Raw genomic sequence first — 20,182 nt, 5'->3', positions numbered from 1 at the left:
TCTCTCTCTCTCTCTCTCTCTCTCTCTCTCTCTCTCTCTCTTTCATACAGATCATCATTTTGTGTATGTACAGATTCAAAATCTTTTCTGTCTGTCTGTCTGTCTCTCCCTCATAACATAATAAGTTTGTTTATATTAGATTCAAAATCTCTCTCTCTCTCTCTCTCTCTCTCTCTCTCTCTCTCTCTCTCTCTCTCTCTCTCTCTCTCTGCTTGTATTATTTTAACTACTGAAATAGTATTGCTTTGATCTTATTTTATTTTTGAATTAGTCCTGCAGCAATTAAATAGTCATTTTGTGAAACTCTGTAAATGATATTAAGTATCTTATTAAACTTTTAGTTTTTCATGAATTATAGGTACAACTGTATTTCACTAGATCTTAATTTGCATTCTAGTGATACCTGAATTGCACTCGTGAAAGACCGCGAATGACGAATAAAACTGTTTTATTTTCGTAAATGATAAAAAACTGTTTTTTTCCAGTTTTAACCTTTATCGGCTTTATACAGAACCTTGAGAATATTATATTTGGCCCTTCAGTTATCATACCCATCGATCACTTCTTAAATGATCATATTGAACAACTCCTTAAATTTACTCCTTTTATATTACACAACTCCTTAAATTTACTCCTTTTTTCACTGCAAAACTTTTTTTTCTTCAAGTTTTTATCGAATAAATTATTTACAAAAGATTACAACAAATCTCGAACTACATACATTCACATCTAGAATACATTCCTTAGTCACTAAATCTTGCAATACCTTGATTATGAATATTATTCCTAACTACATATTGCTTGTGCTCAAGCAGCCGAGAAGGAAATTCAGTTATAACTCCTTACAACACTGAACTGCCGTCACTCATAGACCTGACAGGGAAGAGACAGCCAGATAATGACAGTAAATACAAGACAGGAGTGACATGTTTCTTACGGCTCGTCTTTTTTTTTACTGTTTTTTTCTTGCTTGAGAGTAATGGCGGCGCAATTAGGCTTAACAACCGCTATTTGGTGTTCCCCTGTCGCCGTCAACGGTGAAATTAACAGGACATGACAAGGCCTCGTAACTCAAGCTGTTAACACTATACTTTCTTCCATGGCGTAATTGTATCAAGCGTGTCGCCTAGACTTCATCTTCTTCTTCGTCTTCTCCTCCTCCTTCTTCTTCTTCTTCTTCTGCCTGTGCTTCTCCTTCTTCTCCTATTTCTTCTTCGTCTGCCTCTTCCTCTTCTTCTTCTTCTTCTTCTTCTCCTGTTTCTCCACATTCTTCTTCTTCTCCTTCTTCTTCTTCTTCTTCTGCCTCTGCTTCTTCTTCTTCTTCTTCTTCTTCTGCCTCTGCTTCTTCTTCTTCTTCTTCTTCTTCTCCTTTTTTCTCCTCACTGTTCTTCTCTTTCTTCTTCTCCTTTTTCTTCTTCTCTCTCTTCATTTTCTCTACTCTTCTTCTTCTTCTTCTTTTCTTCTTCTTCTTCTTCTTCTTCTTCTTCTTCTTCTTCTTCTTCTTCTCCTTCTGCCTCTCCTCCTTCTCTTTCTCCTTCCTCTTCTTCTTCTTCTCTTCCTCCAACCTTCTTCTCCCTCTCCTTCTTCTTCTTTGTCTCGGAGAAGAGAAATGACAGTCGCTTAACTAGAATAACATCCTAACGAGTGATTAAAGAAAATTTAGAGGGATTAAAGGAGAAACGCACTAATCATACGTTTAGGGGCAATTTGCCCTTATCATTGTGTCACTCAAGTGTCTCTTTTTCTCCTGTTGTTTTCTGCGCTAGACAAGACGGTTGAGTACATCCATTTGTGGTCTTGTAGCTGGCAGTATATATATATATATATATATATATATATATATATATATATATATATATATATATATATATATATATATATATATATATATATATATATATATATATATATATATATATATATATAATATATATGTATATATATATATATATATATATATATATATATATATATATATATATATATATGTATGTAAAAGTCTTGGTAATTCATTACAGTTTTAATGATACTTATACTGATACCTGTGAGTTAATCAGTATTTCTTTTATTTTCTTATTTCAAGAAATAAACTTTTGTTGTTCAAATCAACGTGGGAATAGGAATTTCAACATTAATAGTAAATGTGAAAAAATATTGAAAAGCAGTGATACGATTATTTACACAGTAATAATAATAATAATAATAATAATAATAATAATAATAATAATGATAATAATAATATTAATAATAATAACAATAATAATAATAATAATAATAATAATCTGTATTAACTGATTCTGCACTCCAAACTGTCTACGAATAGACGAGAAATTAACATCAAAAACAGCTAGATAATAAAAAAAATAATAAAAATAAAATAATAAAAACTTCAATCATTATCTTATTTTCCGCGCTAATGTACAACGTGATGTTTTACCTATATCATTATTATCATTTATCGCCTTACACCCTTTACGTTTTCTTTAAGTAATACTTAATGTAACCAGGTATTTTATGTCCTCGTTAGAATCTTGCAGGTTTTAATAGAAACATCTGCTTTTCATCCTTATCAATTTTTTATGGCTCGTTTAATCTGTTGCTTAGATTATTTGCAGTTTATATACATGTCTTTAATGTGAAATAATGGCACGTGTGTTGTACATACAGTATAATATTAAGGCTATGCATAAGTCCTATTCTCTCTCTCTCTCTCTCTCTCTCTCTCTCTCTCTCTCACTTCACCCTCACCTTTCTCCCTCCCCATTCTTCCCCACCCCCTTCCTTCCCCTTTCACCATCCTTTCTTCCTCTCCGCCTTCCTCCCTCCCCCTTCTTTTCCCCTCCTCCTCCTTTCTCACTCCCCCTTCTTTCTCCCTACCCTCCTTTCTACCTTCATCTCTTTTTTTTTTTCATCTCTCTACTTTCTCCCTTTCCCCCTTTCTCCCTCGCTTTCTTTCACCCTTCCGTTCTTTCTCCCTCCTCCTTCTTTCTCCCTCCCCATCCTTCTTCCTTCTTCCTTCCTTCCTTCCTTCCTCCCCCCACAAAATAAACCGGAACAAATAACAGGCACAAACAAAGAACAAAGACAGATTAATAGCAACGATACGGCGTATAATGAAATGGCCGATTCGATAGAGAGAGAGAGAGAGAGATGGCCCTATAATTCAGCGATCTACTTTTCAACGCAATTCGCTTTTATTATTTTTAAAATCTGCGGCCATCGCCGAAGATTAAACGAAATTTAATTACTGTCAAGAGACACCGAGTTCAGTCACTCGTGCGGATTTGAATATTTAAATTGAAATAAAAAAAAATTGATCGTATATGCATGATATTAATTAAATATTTTTTGTTTGTTTTTTGCTAAACAGTAAAATGTAGAACAATTAAGTAATTCTCGCGGGGGAGAGTTAAAAAGGATTCGGGTCCTTAATTGTTCGGTTCATAAAGGTGAGAATTGACTGGCGGGGGCGTCCCGTCCCATCTGGGACAGGTGTCCTGTTCCGGTCCTCTACCTCGTCTCTCTCCTTTCAGCAAATGCTGGGGCTAATTAGTGCAAAGCTGGGATGCTTAATTTATGAGGTGTCATTTGAACGTCATTATCGCTTTTACCTGAGGGACTTAATATGCAAATGAGACAGGCAGACTCCTTCGCTGCGTCGTCGAGAGAGAGAGAGAGAGAGAGAGAGAGAGAGAGAGAGAGAGAGAGATGGTCCGGAACGTTGGAAATCTGCTGTCGAACTCTCTCTCTCTCTCTCTCTCTCTCTCTCTCTCTCTCTCTCTCTCTCTCTCTTTTTCTAGTTAACCATTTATCTGTCGTAGTATGAGAAACTATATTTTACTTATCCCAAATACTTATATATATATATATATATATATATATATATATATATATATATATATATGTGTGTGTGTGTGTGTGTGTGTGTGTGTGCGTGTGTGTGTGTATGTATATATGGAGGACCTACGTAGCCGAAGACAGAAGGTCCAGGCGGAGTAAATAAAACCAAAATAGGAATAGTTTTTTTTTATTTTTTTGTTTAAAAAATTGAATAGAAATTCCTGGCCTCGTGCAACTTGATCCGATTCTGTGGGAGGAGAGTTTCCAACCAAAGTTGCTACAAGACTGAATGAAATGCTAAATTCTGTTGTTATATTGGTCGTTAGGGTGTTTATGGTTCTGTTTGTCTGTCTGTTTGTTTATCTGTCTGGCTGTTAGCAAGATTAAATGTAGATCAATGGAAGGATGTTGATTACTTGTGGAATAAACACCTTGTAGGAGATTCTCCAATTGATTAGCTTTTGGTGAATGTTTCTGAAGATTTTTTTTTAACAGTAGCAAATCTGAATTTGTTTTGACTTCCAGGGACGACTTTCCATTTGGAGGAGTTCCCTGATTTATATTCTCACCAAGTTTGTTGCAAATCCGTTCACCAGTTCTCGAGATATTTCTTTAAGACACAGACGCATCTAGTAGAGACGACGGAAGCAAGTATGTTTTCCGTGGTTGTCATTGTAAAAACTGGAAATGTCACCGTTGGTCATAATGATACTGGAATTATGAACGAAGTAAAATTCACCAAAAATATAAACCTATATGATTAAATTGCATTTGGTCTGCCTGAAGTTCATAACCTCTTAATTGCTTCTGTCAGTTGGTCATGTGTTGTATCCCGTTGAATTGCCACTGTATCTCGTCCAGTCTTCAAGTTGACTTGTTGATTCAGTGATTTACTTCATGTCTACTTGTAGTATCCAAATTACTTCTGCCAGTTGGTCCTGTGTTGTATCCCATTGAATTGCCACTATATCTCGTCCACCCTTCGACTTGTTGATTCAGTGATGTACTCCTTGTCTACTTGTAGCACCCAGTCTGTTTGTTCTCAGAAGGAACTAATTTTTTTTTTTTATAGAACACGTCTGACATCTTGGATATTCCCGAAGACCAATTAACTCAAAGGTTACGTCCATCAGTGTTGTCTGCGTTGCATCCGAATGACGCCGGAGTCAAACAATGGGCGCATGCAATGGCCCGGCTGACATTGAGATGCCAATCAAACGGCTCTCACACACACTCTGTTTCTGTGTGTGTGTGTGTTTACTTGTTTGCTCAAGGGAAACGGACGGTTTCGTTTCCAGATTTTTTTTTTTCTTATACCTTCATCCCCTCGGTACTCTGGTTTCTAGAGCAGTTTTCACATATTTTTACACTTTCATCCCCCGTTACTCTGGTTTTTAGAACCGTTTTCACATATTTTTACACTTTCATCCCCCCGTAATCTGGTTTCTAGAACCGTTTTCACATATTTTTACACTTTCATCCCCCCGTAATCTGGTTTCTAGAACCGTTTTCACATATTTTTACACTTTCATCCCCCCGTAATCTGGTTTCTAGAACCGTTTTCACATATTTTTACACTTTCATCCCCCGTTACTCTGGTTTCTAGAACCGTTTTCACATATTTTTACACTTTCATCCCCCGTTACTCTGGTTTCTAGAACCGTTTTCACATATTTTTACACTTTCATCCCCCGTTACTCTGGTTTCTAGAACCGTTTTCAAATTTTTTTGCAGTTTCATCCTCCGGTAATCTGGTTTGTAGAGCAGTTTTCACATTTTTTTACACTTTCATCCCCCGTTACTCTGGTTTATTGAACCGTTTTCACAACTTTTTAACACTTTCATCCCCCGGTACTCTGGTTTCTAGAACCGTTTTCACATTTTTTTTACACTTTCATCCCCGGTACTTTGGTTTCTAGAGCCGTTTTCACATTTTTTTACACTTTCATCCCCCGATACTTAGGTTTCTAGAACCGTGTTTACATTTTCTTTGCATTTTCACCCCCCGTTACTCTGGTTTCTAGAACCGTTTTTGCAACGCGGGTATGTTATTGTGTTAGGGTCTAGTAGAAGATTTTTTTTATTTAAAATTTTTTCCTTTATTATTTGATTTCGAGAACCGCTTGTCTTTCATTTTTTGGTTTCGAGAACCATTTTTCTTTATTCTTTGGTTTCGAGAACCGTTTTTTCCTTACTTATATGGCTTCGAGATCCATTTTTTCTTTATTCTTTGGCTTCGAAAACCATTTTTTTTATTCCCTTGGTTTCGAGAACCATTTTTTCTTTATTCTTTGGTTCCGTAAACAGTTTTTTCCTTCCTTCTTTGGTTTCGAGAATCATTTTTTCTTTGTCCTTTGGTTTCGAGACCATCTTTTTCTTTATTCCTTGTGTTCGAGAACCATTTTTCCCTTCCTTCTTTGGTTTTGAGAACCATTTTTTTCTTTATCCTTTGGTTTCGAGAACCATTTTCTCGTTATCCTTTGGTTTCGACACCATTTTTTCTTTATTCTTTGGTTTCGAGAACTATTTTTTTCCTTCCTTCTTTGGTTTCGAGAACAATTTTTTCTTTATCCTTTGGTTTCGAGAACCGTTTTTCTTTATTTATTTGGTTTCAAGAACAGTTTTCCCTTCCTTCTTTGGTTTCGAGAACCACTTTTTCTTCATTCTTTGGTTTCGAGAACCGTTTTTTCCTTCCTTATTTGGTTTCGAGAACCATTTTTTCTTTATCTTTTGGTCTCGAGAACCGTTTTTTCCATCCTTATTTGGTTTCGAGAACAGTTTTTTCTTTATCCTTTGGTTTCGAGAACTATTTTTCTTTCCTTCTTTGGTTTCGAGAACAATTTTTTCTTTATCCTTTGGTTTCGAGACCATTCTTTTCTTTATTCTTTGGTTACGGGAACCATTTTTTCCTTCCTTCTTTGGTTTCGAGAACCATTTTTTCTTTATCCTTTGGTTTCGAGAACCATTTTTTTCTTTTTTCTTTGGTTTCGAGAACCGTTTTCCCTTCCTCCTTTGGTTTAGAATACCATTTTTTCTTCATTCTTTGGTTTCGAGAACCGTTTTCCGTTTCTACTTTGGTTTCGAGAACCATTTTTTCTTCATTCTTTGGTTTCGAAAACCGTTTTCCCTTCCATCTTTGGTTTCGAGAACCATTTTTTCTTCATTCTTTGGTTTCGAGAACCGTTTTTCTTTCATTTTTTGGTTTCGTTTCGAGAACCTTTTTTCCTTCATTTTTTGGTTTCGAGAACCGTTTTTCCCTCCGTTTTACATTATGGGAACCATTTTCTTTCTTTTTTTTGTTTCGAGAACCGTTTCTTCCCTCCATTCTTTGGTTTCGAAAACAGTTTTTCCCTTCATTCTTTGGTTTCGAGAACCGTCTTTTCCCCTTTATCCCATGGTTTCGAAGACCGTTTTTTCCTTCATTCTTTGGCTTCTAGAACCGTTTCGCAATATGCACGTGTTATTGTATTATGGTCTGGCGCGAGATATGTTTTCTTTTGTTCCTCTACTTACCCCTACCATTGTTTACCTTCGTGATCATTATCATAGCATTCACCAAAATCATCGTCTGCGTCACGCTAATCACCAACGTCATCGACGTCGTAGCTGGAGTTTTTTGTTGTTGGCGGTTGGTGATGTTGGTGGTGGTGGTGGGGATGATAACTACTCGGTTATCACCGTCGTTGGCGTTGTAGACACAGATGTTAGAATGTTTACTAATGATCTTAACTGAACGACTCCTTGTTCTTGTTTTCGCTCTGTCGGAGGTGAACAGATCTGAGTCTTCGCAAAGTTTGTCATTCTGTGAGGGACAAAGTTCTTTCTTCGAGTGAGACGGCGGTCGTTTTCTTTAATATTAATTGCTTTGACATAAAGACCTAAAGAAAGAAAACTTTTTTTTTTTTAATTATTGCGAGGTTTTCCATCTGTATTAATTTTCATTTATTTGTTGTTCTTGCTTACTATTATACGTACAGATATTTTATTATGCTAAAGCTTTCTTTTCACCGTAATGGTCTCTTAGCCTCGTTCCAATAAGATTCTGACATTTTAAAAAAATTACAATAATAATAACAACTGCATTTATAACATTAAGAAAAAATTAATAAGTCCAAATTCAGTATTGTTCATCTGTAACTGAAACGTGTATCTTAATTTCAGACATTTTCAGAATAGTTATTTTCTAAGTCACTTCTCAGACTACAGCGCGAAAGGAGGTGTTGAGAAAAAACAACAGCATTTATAACATTATGGAAAAATTAATCGGTTCAACTTTAGTATTGTTCATTGTAATTGAGAAATGTCTCATAATTTCAGTAATTTTCAGAGTAGTTATTTTCTAAGTCACTTCTTACATTACGTTGCTTAAGGAAACAATTAGTATTTCGTCTTCATGTGAGTGCATTGGTATCATCTTCGAATGCATCTCTTCACGTTTATATTTCCTTAAAAACCGTGCCATGAATTTACACAATTTTCAAAATATGGCTGAGTGTATGGTCAATAACCCAACTTTGCACAAAAACAAAAGACAAACATCCTTTACACTAACTTGCATCAAACCTTAGCTGTCTGACACAAGCATCATAAAGAGGTAATGAATAAGACGCACTTGGTCATAATTTGATTGACTTCATCATCTGAATTTATTTATTTATTTTTTCTTTTATAAGTCATGAATACTAATTTCGCTCCGTAATTTTATATGAATAACCACAGCTAATTAAAAAGGGAGGCCCCGGAGCGAGCGAAAAATAAATGTGCTTGTTAGGCAGATGCCCAGAGCTCATTTAAGTGCTTAAAAGATAATCAGTTTTGCGCGCATTTGTCACATAATGAGCTCGACACACATCTCGTTTATTATTATAAAGCTTGTTAAATCAGTGTGATACTTATTGAATGCGAAAGGCCGTTTTATACCAGCTTTAGTGAATTTAACACGAGGTCTTCTTATGCGCACACACGCACACGCACACACGGATATAAATAAATCATTAAATCATTAAATAAATAAATAAATAAAATATACTATATATATATATATATATATATATATATATATATATATATATATATATGTGTGTGTGTGTGTGTGTGTCTGTTATTTGTGTGTTGTTTATTACAAACATTTCAGAGAATCAGGGAAAATATGTACGCAGGAATTTACTGTTATAATACTCAACCTATCATCAGGCAAGCATCTCTCAGGGAAACGGGAGGTGGATTGCAGGCAGAGGAGGAGAGGTTGTTGGGTCGAGGGGGGAAAAAACCCATATTGGGAAAAAAGTTTTAACAAATAAAAAACCCCATACTATAAAAAACAAAACAAAAAAAACTATGCTATAATAGCTCGCCAAAGCACAAAATATATTCGAAGTAATTCCATCCTTTGGGAGCCACCCTGGACATTCGACACAGAGGCTGAAAACGACACCCTTTATACGGTACTCGGGGACACGGCTTCGTCTAAAAAAAAAAAAAAATAACTATTACTCAAAAAAAGTTAAATATTACTCACGTAATGAAAAGGAATATGTGAGCACTAAAATATCTGCCGAGTTGAAAGAAAAAGTAAAAAAAAAAGGGGTATTGCGGAAAATATTTAAAATGCAAATTTCTTTTTCTGGTGAATTAACTGACATATTCGCATGACTCCTTCGTAAAAATACGTGGCCGTTCGCATATGTTTTCAGCATGAAATATATAAATATATATTTTTATGAATAGAAGACTTCATCAGCTGTGGAGAAGCGGATATTGTGTCGTGGAAAAACTACGCTTCTAGAATGTGGCTTCATCTTCTGTTTTGATGGAGAATGAACATGTAATAAAACACGGAGTAAAAGGTATTTTATAGATCGTTCGTTTCAATAGAGATTAAGCACACTAGCGGATCCAGAAAAGTTTCATGGAGGGCTCCAATTTTCATATTTATATATATATATATATATATATATATATATATATATATATATATATATATATATACATATATACTGTATATATATATATATATATATATATATATATATATATATATATATATATATATATATATATATATATATATATATATTATTTACTTTGTGTGCATATTTCTTTATTCGATTTTTTCCCGTTTTTATATTTATTTATGTTATTGTTATCTAAATCTTCAATATTATTATTTTATCATTATTTTTCATGGGGGGGCACGTGCCCAGTTGCAACCCCCACCCCCCGGATCCGCTAGTGATTGAGCACGCTCAAGAAACAGTAAAAGGAATTTAAAAATGGCTTCTTCGATGGTTAATAAGAACCAAAGAATAAACCTGTACATGAAGCGGTTCGGGGAAATATAAGATTATTTTCTTCGACTGCTTGTTTCGAAAGAGAAGAAACACGAAAATGAAACCGGAATAGAATTTCCTAAAGGTTCTCTATTCGAAGTGACCTGAGAGAAAAAAAAAAAGGTTGTTTCAGTATCGTATAAAGTCAGATTTAAGAAGAGAACAGCCCCATTCTTTCAATATTTGGTTTTACAAAGCTAGCTGTGACTCACTGTTATTTACTGCCAACTCCCAAGGGTTGATGCAAGTTCAGTAACTCCCTCTCAGACAAAAGAAGGCTTCAAGCCAACTTTTTTTTTAAAGTGTGTATATATATATGTATATATTATTATATATATATATATATATATATATATATATATATATATTATTATATATTTACATGAGAAGGATGAAAATATATGAAAGCATGATGTAACCCGCTGATAAAATATCCAATTTTTCTCTCATTTTTCCCCAACTGACAAAAAAAAAAAAGCTAAACAACATTTTAATGATCAGCTTACAGTGAAAACCGTTTCCAAGGAAAGAAGGCGTTTCATCATTCCACGGCCGTCTTTTATTTATGCTTTCGTCTATCACTGACTGGTGTTATTAACGCGTCATTCATCTCTCGTTGCGTCATAATTATCGTTATCGTAAATCATCTCTAATTACCTTAATTGTCGCTTCTTTTTTTTCTTTTTTTGTGTTCTTTGTTGCGGTAATTACACATTCGACGTGACTTACGTTCTGTTTTCATGAAGTTCGGTATAGGACGTCGACTCAACTTTCCATTCCCCTCCCCTCCTCCCCCTTCCCCTTCCCAATCCCCCTCGTCTTCCCTTCCCCCTCCCCTCCCGCTCGTTCTTTTTTTGAAATTCGGTATAAGACGTCGACTGCAATTTCATTCCCCTTCCCCTCTCCCCCTTCCCCTTCCCCATCGTCTTCCATTCTTCCTCTTCCTCCTCCCCCTCGTTTCTCCTCCCCCTTCCCCCATCCTCTCTCTTCTGTCTCCCCTTGCCTCCCATCCCCTTCCCCTCGTCTCCCTTCACCTCCCCTCCTCCTCCCCCTCGCCCCCTTCTCCTCGCCCTCCTTCTCCCCCCTCCCCTCCCTTCACTCCTCCTCCCCCTCGTGTCATTTATGGGCTTGTCCCACTGGACCTCGTGTGGGCTGTGATAAGAAATAAACAAGGTGTATGCGCATTTATGATGGCTAATGAAAGTTTTCAGTATATCTTATGTATTTTTTATCTTTTCTATCTCTTGAAAATGCACGATGAAGATGAGTAATTCTAGATAACTAAATACTGAGTACATATGCACATATGTGTGTGTGTTATTATTATTATTATGTGTGTATTAGTAGTAGTAGTAGTAGTAGTAGTAGTAGTAGTGGTAGTAGTACTAATACTAATGTTTGTCTGAGTATACGTGGATTGAAATGACTATTTTTCAAATTGTTCTGTTTCCCTTGATAAACATATGATAGGAAATATTCTTGGTTAATTGACAAATAAGGACTTTTCTATACCATATACAATTAATTAAATTTTTTTTACATATCTTTTTGAATTTTTAATTTTCGGTAAGAAATGAGTAATTTAGCCCATTTGATTAACTGACAAATGGGGAATTTTTCTTGATTTTTAAATATCCTAAAGTAAATACGAAATAAAATTAATTACTTCTGCTAAATTGAATGTCGTAAAATTTTCTAAAAATTCTCTCTCTCTCTCTCCTCTCTCTCTCTCTCTCTCTCTCTCTCTCCTCTCTCTTTCTCTCTCTCTCTCTCTCTCTCTCTCTCTCTCTCTCTCTCTCTACTATGTTAGTTGTAGCTTCTATAACCAAACAGCGTATAATTAATAAAACAGGAGATAAAAATAAATAACAACCATACATCAGTATTTACTACTTTATTATACTCTTCTTCATATATATATATATATATATATATATATATATATATATAACTATATTAGAAGAGAAGAGGAAGAGAGAGAGAGAGAGAGAGAGAGAGAGAGAGAAAAAATAACTCTTAAGGGCCATGAAATAATTTTTTATTTCCACATAGCACTAGATTCTACCGCTCAGCCCTATCAGCTCAAAACTAAAAAACAAAAGCCAAAATGAATAAATAAAAAAAACACATCATGGCGAAGCATTTCTCTGCCAACACCTCATTTCTATTCCGTTTAGAGGGAGTCTTGACGGCCCAAGAGGAAAAACGACCCACGTCTCTCTCTCTCACTTAGATTTAGCCATTCGTTTAAATCTCTCTGACAAGGAGGGAATGAGGAAGGGAGGGAGGTAGGTAGGGAAGGAGAGGAGAAGGAAAACCCACTTTTCTCCCTCCATACGTTTTTCTCCAAGGTTTTCCTCCACCCCTCCGGAGTCGATCCCAACCCCTTCTGAGGACTCTAATGTCAACCCCCATACATTCAGGGTTCCCTCCCCCACACCACAAACTTCTTATTGTCCTCTACTTTCTCTCACCCCTACGGAGTCAATCCCAACCTCTTCTGAGGACCCTAATGTTGACCCCATACGTTCAGGCTCTCCTCCTCCCCTCACTTGGTTCCCCCCCCCCCCCAAACTTCTCCCACCCCAAACTTCTCCCCCTTCCCCTTTCATCCCTAACCCCTTACAGGCCTTCTCCCACCCCGTCGGAGTCGATCTCAAACCCCTCTGAGGACCCTACTCTCAACCCCATACATTCAGTCTTCCCCTCCCTTTCCTCACTTCTCCCCTCCCCTTCACCCCACCCCCTTGCAGCCCCCGCCCCAGCGGGCCTCCTTCCTTCAAAGATACATGGGCCCTCATCACGCAACTTTTGGTCGGCCGTGTAACGTTCATCCGTCTTTATTAATTAAGGCAGCGTGAAAACGCGGCCGTTAATATTACGTACGGGGCCGTTAGTCAGCCGTTGGACGTCGTAAAAGAAGAGCCACGTTGGCTGTTTGACTTTCGCGGTGTCTTTATTATCGGCCGCCGTGGGACGAACACATGTTTTGACTTTCTTGTATCTAGATATTTATCTGCATCTGCTGTTACTCACACACACATACAAACATATAACCATGCGCACACACACACACACACACACACACACACACACACACACATATATATATATATATATATATATATATATATATATATATATATATTACACCACACACACACACACACACATATATATATATATATATATATATATATATATATATATATATATATATATATATATTTATATTTATATATATATATATATATATATATATATATATATATATATATATATATATATATTATATAATGCAATACACACACACAAACAAGCACACACTCATATATATACGTTTTGTGTTTTTGTTGTATGTTTTTGTATAACTGCTCTTCCCTTCAATTAGTTTACAAAGTATCCCTTATCCTATGGAAATTTATAAATTATAAAGGGTTTGCACGTTAAAGAAACATAACAAACACAAATACATACCGTAGAGATATATTCTAGTAAGCTTTTGAGACAACTGTTTAGTTTTTTAGGAATGATGACGAAAAAGCTTTGTAAGAAAAATAACTGAAATATCAAATATTGATCCAATAAAACATTTTGACATTCTTCACTTAGAATACCTACATCTTAAAAATCCGTATTTCCTTCTTTCAATTAATCCACTTCCATTTTTCTGTCTCTGAACTCGACAAATTCAGTTAACTATATATTTCTAGTTGTTTATTGTTGACTTACACTCTCAATCTGCTCGTCTGCTCGGCACTGTGTCACTGTGTTGTATTTCTAGAAAGTACGTAATTCCTGGGAATGTGTTTTATCTCTTTATTTCTTCAGTGTATGCTGAAGCTATGGCAGAGTCAGAAATATTATTACTAAATATCTTATTATCACCGAAGTAGTTTCCACAATCCATAATATTTCATTCCTCAGGCATTGTTGGATTATTAATTAACTTCTTTGCCTCTGGGTTATAATACACACAAAATGGTTGGGTGATCCATCTTCCTTCACCTCTTATGATTCTGCCTAACTTTCATTTGGGCTTCATCATTATTAAAGCATTTTCGCGACCGCCTACGGTGGCACTGTTACTGCTAAGCCTTTCTTTTCCTTCTTGACTCGTGAACGCGGATATGTTCCATATTCCTGCTTTGTATTCCTCGTATCGTTTTACAGAACCAGTAACCAATGTGCTAGTATTCCTGGCTCTGAAGCTAGTTGCAACTGTTGTTCCTTTTTTAACCGAACCTCTGGTGATTCAGGCCGGCATACTGCTCGTCATAATCCCTGCGTTGAGATAAATGATTCTGAAGCTTCTAAATTGCAGAAGGTGCTAAGAATCAAAAGGTTGCTGTTACGAAAGCATTTCCAAAGACGCGACATTACTGTACGCTGGTGTGGATTCCTTGCTCCTGTTATTCTCCTTATAATTACTGTCATTACCGTTATTATGAATTTTATTGTTTTCTAATTCTTCAGCAACTGTGTGAATACTGCCGATAATTATTTTTATCGTGTTACCTTATGTATCTAGATTGTGTTTGTTGTATATGTATATTCCATGTATCTGGCCCTGAGCCGAAATAAAGATTATATTATTATTATTATTATTATTATTATTATTATTATTATGTGTGTTATTGTGTTATTATTAATAATAATAATAATAATAATATTAATAATAATAATAATAATAATAATAATAATAATAATAATAATAATAATAATAATAACAACATGTATAGCAGTTCATAAGGCATTGTAGTATAACTACCTTGGTTGCGAAAGCATTTCCCTCAAACAAAAAAAAATTACTAAAGAAACGACATTACTGTTTACGTCAGTATGGACATCATAACAGTATGTGTAGTTTAGGAGTTCATAAGGCATTGACTATAACTACCTAGGCAGCCAGGCTGTACATATATAACCCTACCTCCAAGCCACAAGGCTTCGCAATGATTTATGACCATGGTAAATCATGAAGGGAACATTGCATACACCTTACGCCATCGTGCAATTGGTAAATACCTGTGCCACTATTACCGGTTTCATTCAATAAAGTCAACGTAAGAAAGACAAATGGCCGCGAGCTTTCTCTACAGGTAACATTATAGGATAAACATATTGGATATACCCGCCGAAAAAGTGTCACACGTGAAAGCGTCGTAAGAAAAAATACCATTGCATGTGTCACTTCCGTGTCAGGAATGAAACTCTTTGATATTGAACTTTTAACATTTTTTTTATATATTTTTTTATTGAAGGATAGAATATTTATCGGACCACAGTCTAGTTTTATTGCATGTGTCGCTTCCGTGTCAGGAATGAAACTCTTTGATATCGAACTTAATTTTTAGTTTTCAAAAGAAACTATTACTGACAACCTAAATCTATCCCGTTTGCACTTTTCCCATATTCAGATCTTAAAACTTGCACTGAGGCTAGGGCTGTAAATTGGTAATGTTGATCACCCACCCTCAGTCACCAACAGACCAAATTGCAGCCCTCAGCCTCAATAATTTTAAATGATTAAGGTTAAAGTTAGCCATAATCGTGCGTCTGGCAACGATAGGATAGGCCATCTCCGAGTCGTGGCTGAAAGCTTCATGGGCCGAGGCTCATACAGCATTATACAGAGACCACCGAAAGATAGATCCATTTTCGGCGCATTAATTTTTTTTTTTTTTAGGGATTGTTGTGCAGAATATTTACCAAATCAGTTTACAGGATTAAAGCAGTTTTCATGATAAAAACAAAACTTTTTATTAAAGACCACGTACACTTCTTTTAAAAAGTGTCTAATCGATTTCAACGACTCCACTTCATTCCAAGCGCTGCAATTATTGGCTGTTCTCATTTTTCTTTCTCGGTGAATTATCGATAATCTCTAGAATCCCCTTGCGGAATAGCACTAAAATATAACAATACCTATGTTATTATTTACAACAGTGAACGGTTTCCATCAATAAAAGGTTGGCTGGAGACAGTTAGTAGAAAATTGTTCCTACCTTGAAATGCCGAATCATGAATGAACCCCTTGTGTAGAACACTTCCACTATATTAGCTGCTTCAAATACCTATACAGAGGCGCCATTATGACTGGCCCTCTTGAGCTTTCTAATCACGCTGTGCCACTTACCTATTTATCATGAGAGCAGCGTCTTAATTCCTTAATTATTATTATTATTATTATAACTATTATTATTATTATTATTATTATTATTATTATTATTATTATTATTTAAAAAAAATACTCATAGTAGCATGAGTCTTAAAATCGAGAAACAAATCCACAGTTATTTTATCTTTAAATATATGTACATATACATAACTGTGGATTAGTTTCTCCCTCATTATTATTATTATTATTATTATTATTATTATTATTATTATTATTATTATTATTATCCATTATTATTATTATTACTAAAGCCCCAGGTGTCTTTAACACTCCTTAATCCATTACCTTCACCCAGACGAGTATATCATTCACCGACTCATTCCTTGTAATTCTATGTGATGGTCAAAATAAGTCAGAGTATATATAATTTTCTATATATTTACATGAAATTTGATCATTAAATTTAATCCAGATAATATACCATGTCATTAGAATTATCAGTTGGAATACCCTCACTAATGAACAGCGCAAAAAATGGAGAAAATCTCTAACCAGTGGCTATAATAAATCATCATGATTCCAGTGCCATAACCGTTTCCGTCGTGTAAAGGCTTAAGAGTCAGATGCCTTTTAATTGCAGACTTTTATTACCCAGGCTTTACCTCTAAGTTATAATAATCTAAAGAATGGTAAATTATTAGGGATTTTTAAAAAAGCAAACATATAAGAAAGTAATCACACAAGCGTATATGTGCTTACTTAAGCAAGGAATTATTCCTTCGCCCAAATAATAGCAGAAACGAGCTTACTTACGTTGTATATATATATATACTGTATATATACATATATATATGTGTGTGTGTTTGTGTATGTATGTATACACACACACACACACCCACACACACATATATATATATATATATATATATATATATATATATATATAAAGTATTGGTCTAAATAGATAGATAGAGTGATACGTGTGTGGTTGGTTAAGTTTAAGTACATGTGTTTATCTTTTCGTAAACTTTACGACCAGCTGGCAGTTCGTACTTCATTGCGTATTTCCGTCGTTCCTATCGATAAAATCCGTACTTTTAAAACTAAAACGTCATTTAAGATAAAAAAAATTTACATAAAGTAACCGAAACGTTCCTCCTTTTTAGTTTTCTGTAAAGAAAACCATTTATTGGCTTTTATTTCTCCTTCCGCCTCAGATCTTAAAAATTTCTGGGCTAGGGGCTGCAAATTGGTACGCTGATCATCCATCCTCCAATCATCAAACATACAAAAACTGCAGCCCTCTAGTCTTAGTAGTTTTTATTTTATTTAAGGTTAAAGTTAGCCATAATCGTACTTCTAGCAGCGCTGTAGGTACCAACAACATAGGCTGAGTTTCGTAGGTCGCGACAAAGAGTTTTATGGGCTGTGGCTGAGGCCACCATTGGACAGAAAACTCAATTGCGCAATTTTCACTTGTCATTCTGATGATAAGTGGGGACTTGTTCAACCTTTCTCCTTATCTTGAGCAACACCGGAAAGTTCTTCCGTTTCAGGCCATGTTTATTTTCATTTAATCTTAAATATTTTACATTTTTCCGAATTTAATGTTTGCTTTATATTTTCATTTTTTTTATCAAATATTCTTCAGTTCATTGTTATATGTGATTTTTTTGCTAATGTAAGAAATTTTTTTTAACTGACTTCACATATACCTTTTTCTTTTTCGGTTCCTTTATTTATTGTATATTTTGTCCAAAATCAATCGATTTACATACATTATCTTCTTCCATCTAATAACAAGCTAATGTATTCTTTCAACGCTTCTGTTTTCCTAGAAATTTATAATATTCGATTCTCCACGATGTCGATTTTTCCGGCTGACGCTTTTTCCTGACGACTCTTTCTTGTTTTTACACGAGGCGTAATTGACTGATTAATGGACTTTGGCGTTTTGCCATATCCGACTATGGCCGCCTACCCAGTCAGAAAGTGTGTGTGTGTGTGTGTGTGTGTGTGTGTGTGTAACTGAATAAGATATATGAATTCAGGAAATATATTAATTAAACAGGCGCCAAAGCAGATGGAAATATGAAAAAATTATCTAAATACTTTTTCTTGAAAGTTCGGCAATGAAAAATACAAAGAATACGAAAAAGGATTTCTAGAAGCATAAAGTCGAAGCAAGGAATATATTTTAATAGTCAGTCCAATGAAAACATGTCAAGAAAGGTGAAAATAAATTAAACAAAACAGTAGAGAATAAGAGGTTTTAATGAAGGCGTCAAAGGCTCATAAAAAAAGACCATTTGAATTTTGGGTACAGCTGTTCAAGAGACTCATTATCTCTTGCTAGGATATAATCAGATATTTTGCAGTATAGAAAAATTAGTTTCTTGTTAAAGTAGAGATAAAAACTGTTGCAGGTAGGGTATAATACGCCTTGTAAAATGATTCAAAAATAATATATTGCATATAATTTACTATGCAGACACCTCATAATGATGTGCCAATTGTAATAGTAGCTAAAACATATACAGTAACATGCTAAAACGTCATAAGTTATGTTTTTTATTTCAAAATAAGTAGCTAGAAAAAAAATAATCGCCACATAACATGATAGTTAATGCAAAAGCAAGTAACGTGCTAAAATGCCATGAGGTTATGCTATTTTTTGATAAATAATCAGAAAAAAAAAAAACTAATTGATACCACGAGCGGAATGCATAAGGTTATGTTATTTTTTTTTAATAAATAAACAGAAAAAAGAAGCTAAATTGCCACCACGAGCGGAAAAATTACGAGCAATTTCTCAGACGACGCAGAATTTCAGCACAGATAACCCGACGACATCAGTCACATTTCTCATCTTTATTTTGCAAACAATCGAACGCGTATCAGGCGGAAGGCAGCAATTAAAGAAGGCGGGATGTATGAATCAGCCTCCGGCGGATCATAAATAGAATGGAACATTCCATTTATCTCTCTCCCTACTAATTAACACAATCGGGAAAAGAAGACAGACAAGAGAGTGTAAATAGACAGAGAGAGAGAGAGAGAGAGAGAGAGAGAGAGAGAGAGAGAGACGGACTGACGGACAGACAGACAGCTGTACGCTGCTGCTGCTGCTGCAACAGCTGGTATGCGGTTTGTTTATAGTGTTTCGGTTGACATCCCTTAATGGAGTTAAAAAAAATACGCACATACGCACATACACACGCGCTATCGTTTTAATTGACATGTGGATAATGCGTTGGAAGGATCTAAGTAGATGCTGACTGACAGTTTCCAGGGGTGGGCGTCGTTATTATTTAACCAGCACCGCTCCCCCACCCCGACCTAGGCATCCCTACCTGCCAGCCAGTCCCCACCCCAATCTAGCCAGCCACGGTCCACCAACCTAGCACTTAGCAAGGATCCCCCACTCTGTAGCCAGGTTCCCCCGACCTAGCCAGGTCCCCCCCTACCTAGCTAGGTCACCCCTACCTAGCCAGCCAGCACTCCCCCACCTAAACAGACAGGTGATAACCCCTCCCGACCTATCCAGCCAGGCCCAGGCCCCCCTCTCCCCGATCTGGCCAGCCATCCCCTCTCTCCCCCGACCTATCCACCCATCCCCCATCCACCCGACCTATCCACCATTCCCCTCCCCCGACCCATCGTGACCATCCCCATCACCTCCCCCGACCTATCCACCCATCCCCATTCCCCCGACCTCATCTGGTACCATGCCCCCATCTCCCCGATCTATCCACCCATCCCCATCCCCCCCCTACCTCATCCAGCCAGGCCACCTCGCCCCGATCTAGCCAGCCAGCCCCCCACCTAGTCAAGTCCCCCGCCCTTCCGGCAGTAATTACCCTTATGATGATACACTAATCAGCAGGTGATT

At 36.0% G+C, this 20,182-nt stretch overlaps 1 long non-coding RNA gene across 1 annotated transcript in view; it reads left to right on the top strand.

Moving 5' to 3' along the window:
- LOC136849832 (uncharacterized) overlaps positions 1-20,182 on the top strand; it is a 449,295-nt gene that overhangs the window by 91,459 nt on the left and 337,654 nt on the right. The gene's annotated exons all lie outside the window — the stretch shown is intronic.

This window comes from Macrobrachium rosenbergii, chromosome 21, assembly GCF_040412425.1.
Source record: "Macrobrachium rosenbergii isolate ZJJX-2024 chromosome 21, ASM4041242v1, whole genome shotgun sequence".
Taxonomy (NCBI): Eukaryota; Metazoa; Arthropoda; class Malacostraca; order Decapoda; family Palaemonidae; genus Macrobrachium; species Macrobrachium rosenbergii.
This window is presented reverse-complemented; position numbering and strand designations above follow the sequence as displayed.